Source organism: Onychostruthus taczanowskii, unplaced genomic scaffold, assembly GCF_017590055.1.
Source record: "Onychostruthus taczanowskii isolate IOZ18803 unplaced genomic scaffold, ASM1759005v1 scaffold6, whole genome shotgun sequence".
Classification (NCBI taxonomy): Eukaryota; Metazoa; Chordata; class Aves; order Passeriformes; family Passeridae; genus Onychostruthus; species Onychostruthus taczanowskii.
This window is the reverse complement of record NW_024503679.1, coordinates 9,132,740-9,145,023: the sequence shown is the minus strand read 5'-3', so window position 1 is coordinate 9,145,023 and position 12,284 is coordinate 9,132,740. Positions and strand designations below refer to the sequence as shown.

At 42.5% G+C, this 12,284-nt stretch overlaps 1 protein-coding gene across 1 annotated transcript in view; it reads left to right on the top strand.

The window, feature by feature from the left end:
* Positions 1-12,284, top strand: part of HDGFL3 (HDGF like 3) — a 38,297-nt gene that overhangs the window by 702 nt on the left and 25,311 nt on the right. The gene's annotated exons all lie outside the window — the stretch shown is intronic.

Sequence of the window (12,284 nt, the reverse complement as noted above, 5' to 3'; positions counted from 1 at the left end):
AGGAGGAGGAAGGGGGAGGGAGGGGGGCGAGCGCGGGCTGTACCTGGGTTGTTATCGCGGGGAGGAGGCTTGGGGAGCCGGCAGCCCTGCCTGCATGAAAACGATGCTGTTTATTATGCGCCCTCCCTCGCCCCGGCCCCCGGCTCCCCCGGGAGACAGAGGGGCCCCGCCGCCCCCCGCGGCCCGGGCAGGGTGAGGCAGGGCAGGGCAGAGCAGGGCGGCCGCCGCCCGCGGCCCCGCGGCCCAGGGACCGGCCGGGACAGCGCTGCGGGCCGGCCCGGGGACCTGCGGGGAAGCGGCACGGCCCGGGGCAGGGACAGTGTGCAGGGGGCGAGGCCCGGGGCCGGGCCGTGCGTGTCCCCAGGGCGGCGGGCTCAGCCCGGCTCGGGGAGGTTGCTGAGGTGAATCGGGTCTGGCTCTGTGGCAGCCCCCAGCCGTGGTGCCGCCCACTGCGCCCAGGCTTTTTGGGTCACCCGCACCTCCTGCCGCACCTTGCCCTTTACTGGGTTGACTTTCTTTCATAGGCCTTTGTCATTTTTTGTTTTACACTGCCGTGATACAACTGAGATGCAAAGGCACCGTGGTCATTTGACGGTCAGATAAGCGCTGATTGTACTTGAACATCCATTTCTGGTGCTGCTACAATAACGCAGGGCAGAGCTTTCCATGGGGGGTCTGGTACTGGCACACTTACATGGCCTGTCCTTTCCCTTCTCTTTGGTCACTGTTGTGTAAACTCACTCAGGAACACGTGTTGTGGGAACTCTTGGCAGGCATCAACCAGTGAGTCTGTATTTACTTGTCTTCCCCGGCCTTGCTGGGATGATTGGGTAGTGCTTCATGCCATCATTTGCTTGTCAAGGAAAGTTGCTGTTCTTTGTAGACTGTAAAGAGCACGAAGATAGTGAAGAGTCGTGTGCAACCTGCAGGGGACCATTGATGAGCAGGGTAGAGATGGACTGGCATTTAGCATTAGCCTTGGCAAGACAGCCCTGGAAAAGGATGGGTGTAAGTGCTGGAAAGGTGTCCTGGGCAGGACTGGGAAGAAGAAGTGTTGTTGAACAGCAGACGCCGTACAAGGAGGGAAGGCAAACACAGCAGGCTTAAGCAAAGGTCGGTGAAAAAAGAATAGCAGTAGGGTTCTAAATATCCAGAAGCCTGGTAATGTGGTGGTGCATGCAATTATTTTGGCAGAGCAGGCTAAAATTAGCATGCAAAAGGCCGAACATAATCAACAACGGGTTGTGGTTTTGTAATTCTATCATTATACAGGTTGGTGGATATACTACCTAAAAAATGGCAATTTATGTCAGCAGAACAGCATGAGCCACTGAAAATTGACTTCTTTCCTACCTCTGTCATGGTTTAATTTACTGTGAAAATTTTAATGTGAACAGTTGAGACCATTACCACGTTGAAGCATGTTAATCCCTTTCCTTTTTGAGCCTTTGTGAAACTCCCATTTGTTTACTCAGAAGCAGAACAGGGCCTTTTGTTTTAATGGCATTTTCTTTCCTTTCAAAAAATCATTATATGCTATGCATCTGGTCATAGCTTTTGACTGGCTTACTAAATAGGCACCTGAATGGCAATAATATCCAACAAAGTACATCTTGACTAGAAAAAAATAGGTGTGCTGTTCACATAACTCACTTCCTTTGTGCAGATTAACAGGATGTAAAGTTCAAGTGAAGACAAAGCAGTCTCTAGTTTTAACATGACTTAGCAAGTAGAGGCAGAAGCTGTAGAAGCCCAGAATCTACCACCAGGTAGGAAGAGAGCTGTCAGGAGAGGGGGCATTAGTGCTGGCTGTTAGCTCAGCAGAGTGTGCCCAGAATGTGCTCCTGTGACTTGTGATGCCCTTACATACAGCTTCATGGTAGATCAGGCTGATGTCTGCCCGAGCCTTGTTAAAATTACAGTTCATGCCATCTTTGCTAGGACTTTTCATTGTCTTGGTTGCCAAGTTTTGCCTGATGCACGCTTTCTTCAATGAAGGCAAAATTAGTGAGAACATTAGTCTTTGCTTCTCAGAAAACATTATGGCATACAAATAACAAGCAAAGAACTATTTGAGTTGAGAATGCAACTCAGATACTTCTGATTAACTGGATGCCTTTTATCCAGGGGATTCACTTGCTTCCAGATCCTTGAGTGGTTGTTAGCTACTTCTCTATTCATTATGCAATTAGTGTGTTTGATCTTTGTATTCTCATAAAAACTTCTATATTTCATGCTAATGTAGTAGCTTTAGTAATGTGAGTAACAATACATTTAAATGGCAGTGTTATTGCCCCTACCAAGTGGTGTTTGGCATCAGTGAGACCTTTGGCACGAATTTCCTGTCTAGGGACAAACTTCTTAAACAGTGTTTAATAAACCTGTGAAGTGTTGGAGCAGGACAGAAGCGATCTGCCTGCCCTTTAATGAAACACAGACATACTGACCTGGCTCGGAATCAGCCGTGCATTTTTGTGCACATGGGTAGTGTTGTGCAGAGGAGGCTCCTCAGATCCCAGAGGCTCCAGCAGCAGAATGCAGACTGCCCCCAGCTCAGTGACTCCTGTCTCTCCCAGGGATGGTGCCTGTGGGCTCAGCCAGCTCCACGTGCCACAGCACTGCAGACAAACCCAGCACAGGCAGCCCTCTCAACTCCTGCCTAAGCTTCCCACCCCTCTCTTTGGAGCTGTGTTGATCCAGTGATCAGTAATAACAAACCTGACAAACCATCCCTATGAGTAAAGAGAGAAAAAGATGCAGAAAGTGGCAAAATAGTGATGAAATGCCAGGGCACCATTGGAAAATTGTGTCTTATAAATGATGGAGTGCTCTAGCAGTCAAACTGCATTTAATGTTTCTTTATGGATTGGACTAGAATTCATTTGAGAAGGACTGGATTTGCCAAAACAATAATGACCAGATACCTGATGACTGAAAAGAGGTCACTTAGGTCTTATTACCTGGAAGGGCTGCTTTGCTTTTTGGTATCACATTTTTTTTCTTGTGCAAAGCCAAAATTTCCTTTAGCTTGACTGAAGGACAACAAATATGTTTAGAATTGTATTGAACTTTAATAATAATGGTAAAGGAAATATAGTTTGGTTTAACATGGTTTTTATCTTTGTCTGTGATGTCTGTTGTCTTCAGATGCTCATCAAAAATGCAGAATAAGTATAAACTGGCCAGGTCACCAATCCAACAAGTAAACAATTGTGTATCCAGAGAGCATGCAAAAATAGAGGGAAGATGCCATTGTGGTTAAAATGTAGAAAATAAGAATTTAATTTTTTGTACATTTGATAAGTGGTGTTTGCCTTTGAAGCACTAAATCCTCCTGTGTCTCATTTCCTTGTTTGTAAAGACAGTTAACAACTCTTGTCCCTTTAAAAAGGTGTTGTGGAGACAAAATCCCTAAGGTTTATGAGTTTCTTTGATGCTGCTGTGATAGGAGCTGTATTAGCACACATGGACAGAAAAATCTCTTCCTTCAGATACCCTAGTTTATCTAGGATAAATGTCCTGGTTTATTGAGAAATTGTCCCTTGAATAGTCACTCAGATGAGATAAAAGGGAAAACTAGTGGTAGATTCAGAAAGATCAATAATGGTGTTTGTTTTATGAGTGACCCTGAAGAAACAATAGGCACTTAGTTGCTGAAATTAGCTACTGATTTAAAAATAGGAAGGAAGCTGTTAATGCAACTGTAGAGAGCAGAGAAAAAGTCTGGAATGACCTCAATAAAATAAGAACATGCCCAGATAAATGGCTGATGCCATTATTGAACAGAAGTCTAGGATTGTGCAGCTGGGAAGACAGGAACTGTATTTGGATAAGCAGCAGGAGTTTGTGTAGGGATGGCAAAGTTTATTTGGGATAATACAAGAGACCCAAGCAGGTAAGACAATGTATTTTAATGTAAAACACATGGATGTTTAAAACTGTTTGGAACATGTGGGAGGAGAACACAGCCTTTAAAGTGTTGGTGTCATTATGAAGGTGCATTTGCCATCTTGTAAGGTGAAGTTCCCATTTGCTGGACTGCTGTTTGTCTTGCCCATTTCCTTTATTTCTACTCTGAATTAACACATACTTTAACTCCAGATTTGCTACTTAGCTAACAATGAATGAATGCCACTCTTATGAATGCCACTGTGAAAAAACATCTGCCAGTAGCAATGGCAGAAGGGGATTTGGGCACTTCAATGTATTAGTTGCAAATGGATGTGAAATGTTCAGTATATTGCTTAGAGTAATACATAGTAAATGCTGTCATTTTAATGGGAACGAGTGTCAGTGGCAGGCTGAGCCACCAGAATGTACTGATTACATGGTAGTTTTCAGCTCAGTATTTTCAGTATTGTTGACTGTGTCCCCTCTCCAACACGGCATGGAAGTAAGGCACCTGAAAGAATGAACTGAAATCATTCAAAGGAAAGGTTTAAAGGTAAGCTTATGCTTAAAGATTGTGTTAGATGACAGCCTAGAAAGGCTCATAACACTGTGGTATCATAATGTAATATAATGTTAGACACTGTTAAAAGAAATGACTACTACAGAGTAACAGAAGACTTTCAGTATCAGCAAAAAAATTTCAAAAATATATTTTGAACACCCCTATATGCAGACATTTTAGTAAATAAGCCTCTGTCATCCAGTTCAGTGAAGGGTGGATGGAGCCAGAGGGTTGATTTTGGTGCAGTTGTAGAAATAGGACCAAGGCTTATATTCTGATATCATTTTATAAAGTACAAGGTACAGAAACAACTTTGGTCTGTTATAATGGCCAGTATGACAGCTTGCAAATATTGAACTCTCCAACACATCATAGAAGAAAGGTTCTGTGTTTTAAGTGCTTGATATTTAAAACAGACCATTTGTTTTTGTATTAATATAAGAATAAGGGAAGGTGGGTTTTTCCCTGGCAGGGTTTATCTTTTTTGGCAAAGAATGACAGACAAAAATCAGATTAGATCCAGAAAACTTCAAAGGGCCCATCAAAATAGACAACAGATCTTTTTCTGTGTTTTTCTGCCAAAACTTGGTCTGCAGTCTTTTGAGCTTTTCTGCTTGGCCATTTGGGACCTGTCCAGTCCTGCACCATGTGCTTTTCTCCTTTCCCTCTTTTGGTTGCTCTGGTTTATGATCTCACTTTTGCCATGTTACTAAATATGAGTCCCCTGTGACCTCTCCTTTACCAACTCAGAGCTTCTTCACTCTCTCTCCCTCTTCAGTTCTGTACCTCACTCATACATCAGTCCTCGGAGATCTGCGAGCCATTTCTCCTGGCAGGTCTCTGTTTGTTCCTCTCTGAGATGGGACATGATTTGCTGATCACTGCAAAGGTCTGGCTTGTGCTGGGCACTGATGGTGAGGTCGTGGCTTCTTAGGCAGCACTTCCTTGACTTCTGCTGTGGTGCAGGGGAGGAGAGCACATTTAAGGCAACGAGTCCTTTGTGGAATTGTTTGTACTTTCTAATTCTTCTGCACCACATTGACACATGTTGCTTAGACAGCATTTAAACTTATTTGCAGATACCTGGTCATATCCTAGAGTACAGGTGAATGCATTTTCAGTGACTTAATCAGTTCATTGAGTAATGACTCCTTCATTTCCTGAAACAGAAATAACAAAGACTGAAGTATTAATTCTCCTAGTGTTTGGAAAGCAGGGAACTTAAGTAGCTGGTGGTCTTTTTCTATCCTCCTGCAATCAGTTTTCAGTGTGAATTAAAAAGATTTAATCTGAGGATTGTAGCATAAAATGTCATCATTTTTATACATGAGGTGGAACCATAGCTTACAGTAAAACCTTTGCTCTTGTTTGGCAAACAAATAATTTTGAGGCCAAGATGTTCCATGTTTGTTGTTAGCATGGCAGGGGTGTATGGGGAAACATCTTTAAAATTCAGTTCTTTAAATCTCTCTGCTGTTTTTTTCCTCTTTAATTAGTTTAAATAATTAGCCCCAAATGTGCAAGTCTGATCTTTTTGTGTAGATGACAATAGATGAATACATTTTCTCCTGCAGTGTCACAATTTTAAGTCCAAATGAAGCTAACACAGAGTAAAGACAGTTGTCTCAGAAGTTTTGAGGAAATAAGCAAAAAAGTTTTTCATACCCATACTCTTCAGATTTTTTGGTGAGATATTTTTCCATGTTACTTTGAAGCCACTGAATAATTTTCATCAACTGATCTCATGGAAATCTTTGGATATGTATTTTGGATGTATGAATAGTTCACCTTCAGTGAAATCTGTAGCCTGTCAAGTCAATCTGTATGTTGCTACTACAAAAAGATAGGAGAAATATTAGTTTCCCCTCATTAAGTGACAGATCTCTTTTTTATTCAGTAAAGAACCTTCTAGGATTCCCAACTGGAATGAACTTTTTGTAGGTAGCAAAATGGAGACAGAGTTTTCAGCCTTAACTCTTCCATTTCCTGATTTTCCTGTCATAATAACACATTAACAAGTCTTCCTGCATTTAGGGTAATAAACATCTTGTAAGCAAGTGATTGCTGACAGTAAGTATATACAATTGTCATTTGAGGATAGACAAAAGGACTTCCTGATAATGCTGCAGAAATTATAACAATGGGGAGGGGCTGGGCATTTTAACTGTTCCAAATGGTGGTGCCTGAGCAGCAAAAACCTTTCGTCTGTGTACTTGAGAGGCATAAGGAAGAATGAGGCTGCCTGTGGCCTCTCAGTACTACTGCAGTTTGGGTGGTAAATACAGCAACAAACACTGGGAAGTATTCTGTGTGGAGCAGGCAGGAAGAGGATGTGGAGATGAGATGGCTTTTTAAAGGTGTTAGGAGTTAGCTGAACATCAGCACTGTGCTGTTTCTTTAGGTACCTGGTACCTTTCAAGGCTGCCCAAGTGCCATCCATCCCTGGTCCCAGCCCCCGGGGATGTGTCTGGGTGTGCAGGCACACCTGTCCTGTGCACACGCTGCCCTGGACAAGATCACATCTGAGAACACACGAGCAGCACATGGGCAGGGCATCAGCTGACTCTGGGCTCCAGCAGAGGCAGCATCAACAGCCTGTGGTTTGGCTGAAGCACAATGGAGCAATGAGAATGAACCATTATTTGAAAGATTCCAAGAAATATTTGGCAAACAAGGCAGTGTCATGAGGTAAAGCTTTTAAAACTTAAAGAAGGAAACAGATCCTTGCTTCCTCCTCCTGGGAAGGTCTCTGCAGTACTGGCTTTGCACATCTGAGATTGTTTCATTCATTTGTGCAGCAGCCAGTTCTAAACCTGATACTGAAATTGGATATAAACTGCAGATTCATTTCGTTTTCCTTTCTTCTGCTCAGACTGTTTGACATGAGAGGCTTGATAATGCTTTTGCCTGAAGGGTATATGAGACCTGGCTTTGGGGATTGGTTTTGTTTGTTTGTTTGTTTGCGGGGTTTTGGCTTTAGAAAACAAAAGGAAGGTAAGAAATTTGAGTCAATACTGCAGCATCTTAACAAAACAATGAACTTCCCATGTTATGAAGTAGTTCCTATTGCCCCAGTCTGAAGTTCCCCATCCTTCAAGTGGTCTCAGGTCAACTCAAATATTATCCTTGGCATCAGTGTTTCTCCAAAAAGACACGTAATGTCCTTGAGTTTCAGAAGGATTTTATCTCTGCCTCCTGGCCTTTTGTGAAGCTCTGCTGAAATCTGAAAATGCCTTCAGAGTCAACATAAAGGGAGGACATGACGTCCTCTGCTCTGGGCCACACAGAGCCCAACATTAGAAAGGACAGGTGTCCACAGACTTTGGTCTCTGCCTTGGAAAAGTACATTTAAATCTCTTTCAGCTTTCCATCAGCAGCTTGAAAGGTTAATTAGCATACATCTGTAGCCCGACAATGCAAACTGGAAACAACTGTTTATTTTGCCTTGCAGCAATGTGTAAAAACCTAGAGAGAGGCTGTTTGCCAGCTCTGGTTTGGCTGCTTGAATAGAAGACATCATATAACAAAAGAGGAAAAACAGGGCAAGGAATATCATACACCAAAGAATTTCCTTAAGACCATCAGATAACAAAACATCCTCCATGCAGTAAAGTAGGGCCAGGGAGGAAGGAAAAAAATTCCAGGCTGCAAGGACCTTACAGATGTCACTGTGGTGTCACTAATGTCAACTGGGAAACAGTGTGTCAGCCTTTAATTCAGGAATTTTGTCCTGCTTGGCCTTGGAAGGCACCTACCTATGAAGCCACTTAAAATACAAAGAGTAAAACTACACCAAAGGCAATGAGCAGAAGAAACTTTAAGTCTGGGGGAGCTCAAGATACAATTGCGCAATAATGCAAACCATTTCTGGGAATCGATCCCATATCAGACTGGATTACTGAGTGTACTAAATATAAGTACATATTGAAACTTAATAATAACACAGGGAGTGACCTTACAAAGATGTGTAGCATCAGTCTGGAGATGCAATCCAGGTGGGAGAAGCAGGAAAGTGCAAAGAGAGGAGCAAAAGCTATAGTTGCAAAGAATATTCTGGAGTTGCTGCTATTTCCTTGATCTGCTGATGTGTTTTGCATACAAAGTCATTGGAACCAAGCAGCTCTTTCTTGCTAGTTTCTCTTCAACTTCACAAAACTTATATTTTACAGCATTCACACCTCCATAGAGGGTTACTGTGAACACTTTCTTTTAATTCTTGGAGGACAGTGTATCTTCCTCATCTGGAATCTCTTCCACATGTAGAAGACAAGAATCCAGGTCTCCATCTCTGACTGTTACCCTGGTCTCTGACCTGTTGTTTGGTAACTAGGAGGCAGCTCCTGCTGCTCCTCTTGTGCTTAATCCTCTGGGAAATGTTTGGATGTGGGGCACTTGCAGTTCACCTTTTCTATGGCACTGTGGATATCTTCTGTGGGGTGGGAGCAGAGGAGGGGGGTGCCCACAGAGCAGTGTTTGCACTCACTTGTGCCATGGGTTGTCTGTCCTGACACAGCAGCATAAGGGGATGGCAGAAAGCAGAGTGCTGGACCTCGGAAGATTTGTCTCCTTCCTCCTTCTGAGTTTTGCTTTTCCCTTTCCTACCTCTGCTTGTGCAGAGACCAACCAGGCTGAGGAGGGCCTCCAAAGCCAGCAGGCATGGAGGGCTGTGTTTGGCACCCATAGGAAAAGCAAAGCTGTCCATGTATGGCCTCCTTCCTTTCTTGGGATGAACACTAAATCAATCCCACCAGCCCCACTGATTGCTCTTGGTGTGTGCAGTGCCCTAAGCATCTGTGTATTTTTCCTTAGCTTCATTTAACATGTTCCAGCCTGTCCATCCGTGCCCTGCACAAGGGCTGGGCCATTCTCCCAGGTGCATTTGCAGCCTGTGGGGCTCTGCCCACGCTGGCAGGACGTGTGTTTGTGTATGGGATTGCTGCAGAGTGCCTTGACCTATGCAGCACGCTGGTTATTCAAATGTAACTTGTGGTCCACTATTGGCTTCCTGTAGTACTGCTGCTTCCAGCTTTCTCTCTCTGACATTGCCAATCCTTTTTCCCAGCTGTGTTGTGCTTTTCCCTGTGCAGACTGAATTTCAGTTTACGTGCAGCTCGTATTTCTCACAGACCCAGGACTGTGAGTCAGTTGTCACTGGGTTTACAATCACTGGGTGTAGGGAACTGACTGCACGTTTCTGCATACACACCCACGAACCTATCTTTGAATATTTGCAAAGGTTCCCACCTTGCTGTCCCAAATGTCACTTCCAGAACCTGGAAAAAGGTGCTGAGGGAGGCAGATCCTGGCAAGAAATGCATCTAAGCAAGGCATCTCATGCCAGGCACTGTGCCCTACTGTAGTGGCATCTTTTTGTCATCTTTTTCTCTAAACTAATTAGTTGCTTGTTGATTTTCAGCCCAGATGTCATAGTTTCCATCTGAGCCAGTGTAAATTTGTATTTCTGTAAGGATTTCTTCAGACTCTATTATCTGGAATCCAATTAAGTAGCGTTCATTCAGGATTAATCACATGTGGAAGTGTTTGCAGAATTGAGGTTCCTGTGTTCTTAGCAGCAGACTATTGCTGCTGTATTTCATTATCCCCCAGTAGGAAAGGGCTGGGGAATTTCATGTGTTAGTTGCCCTGCACAGATGCACTGCATGGCTGTCCTGGGTGTTATGGAATAGCAGAAGGAAGGTGATACCTTGTCCCAGAAGTTTGCTCTCTAAAGACCATGTCCCACAGGCAGAGAATGAGTTTGACTGCATAAAGATTTCTTGGTTTCAGTAAAACTGCTTACATGTGTGCTGACATGCCTGTAGAAGCATAAAGTAGGACCACAGCCTAAGGGAGAAGGCAGACATTCATCTTAAAAAAAGAAAAAAATAAAATCTGACATTTCTTACTGTAGTGCCTCTCCAGATACCAGGACTTTTGAAAGATACTATTGGTGCAGCAAACTCAAAAGATAATTCTTTTCATATGGTGTCTGGATCAGGTGACTTGCATATGTGCAGGTACCCCTTTTGCTGTTTTTTATCAGAAGTTATTTTTCAAAATCTTCCTCTTGTGCAAATTTTATTTTCCTTTGCCACAGTCAGTATTTCTATCACAGCTTGTAGAAGAAGGTAACATAAAGCTATTAAGCTTCATGGTTAGAATTTGAATGTCTGCAAAGTATAAGTTTGTTCTCTCTGATAATATTTTGTTTTCTTTGCCTTTATTCGTGCAACTCTGCTTTGGAGCCTTTTAATGTTTGTAAGGTAGTGGGTCAGTTTTGTGAACAGATTTTTTGAATTGGTGCTTCTGGTAAAATGACAAAAACTCCTTGTTGAAAGTTGAAAACATTAGAGAAGACACATTTGTCAGATGGGGCTCTTCAGCATTAAAATGCTGTGAATGTTTGCTCCAGATCTTTTAGAAGATGCTTTATGCCATCTCCTGCCTTACAAATGAATGGATTCACCTGTGAATATAATTTCCATGTTATTGTGCTGGATGGGTCTGATCATACAAAGACAATGGCTTTGTTTATGCTGCCAAACTGTGTGCCCAGCTGTGCTTGCAGGATCAAGCCTCTAGCTGTTAACTTTCTAGAAGGCCATAATAATAAAGATTTTAGTGGCAATATGTTCAGAAGAAATGCCAGCTTCTTTAGCAGATGTGGGAGCAAGCAGAACAATTTTTTAATGAGACACTTACACTTTTTCTGAAACATTTGCTGCTAGACGATGGTGTTAGTTTGCTTGTTTGTCAAATGTCAGCCAGGAAGTGACCTGCTGTAATGACAGGGGTGTCAGGGTTGGAACCAAGGCAGATTTATTGAAAATGATGCCATGCTGAATGCTGCATGTGAGGCTGAATTGGGGATCTTGACAGGTAAAAGCAGTGTGAGCTAAAACACTGTGGTTGTGGAGTGTGGTTTGGACATGTCATGTGTCATCACCAGTGCATTAAAAACTAAAGGCAAGTGACAGAATTTAAAATTTTCAGTACTGACAGAAAGGCTTTTGGTTGGATTTTCTTGGTTTGTATGAGGTCTGTATAAACGCTCTATCTGTATCCCAGTATAAATCTGTATGTGCAGTGTTCCCTAATGCCCTTCCTAGTTCCAGATAGGTGTATCACTAACCAAGTCCTCTTTAATTTGTAATTGCCTTTTCCATTTATTTGCAATACATGAGTTAGAATAATATGCTGTTTCTTCATAGCTGCTTTTTAAAACAAAATATCAACCTGACTTAAAACATGTTTAGTATGGATGCCATCCCTGATTCATAGGTTTTAAAAATTTAATATTAATGTAAGTGGGAAATAGTACAGTTCCACACATGTAATTTGTTCCTTTACAGGTTAGATCCTTAAAATTAATCTTCTGGTTACCTCTCTAAGTTTGGGATAGAAATGAGAAACAGTGATGGGCAGAAGGTATAGAGATGGAAAGTTAGAGAAAATCAGAGGAAGAAAGCAGATTCTGGAGTAAACTTTGTGACATAACTGCAGCTGAGTTACTGGGTTTTGTAGGTAACTTGTGTTCATGGCAACACCGTGTTCTGAGAGGTTCTTTGAGAGTAGCACAAAATACTGACACCTACTTCAATACATCTATTCAGCTTAACATGTTGGATAGAAACAATGGATTAAAAAGTAACTCTTCATCCTACACGAATATAAACATATAGGCAACTTCAAGCCTATGGTTAATCCATGTGAATTAAGAGTACTCACAGGTTTAAAACCCCTGTTTAGTGGTTTTGATGTAAATTTTTTTCTTTATAATGATGAGCTGCCACCCTAGCAAATCTGGTCACTACCATATTGGTGTATTCAT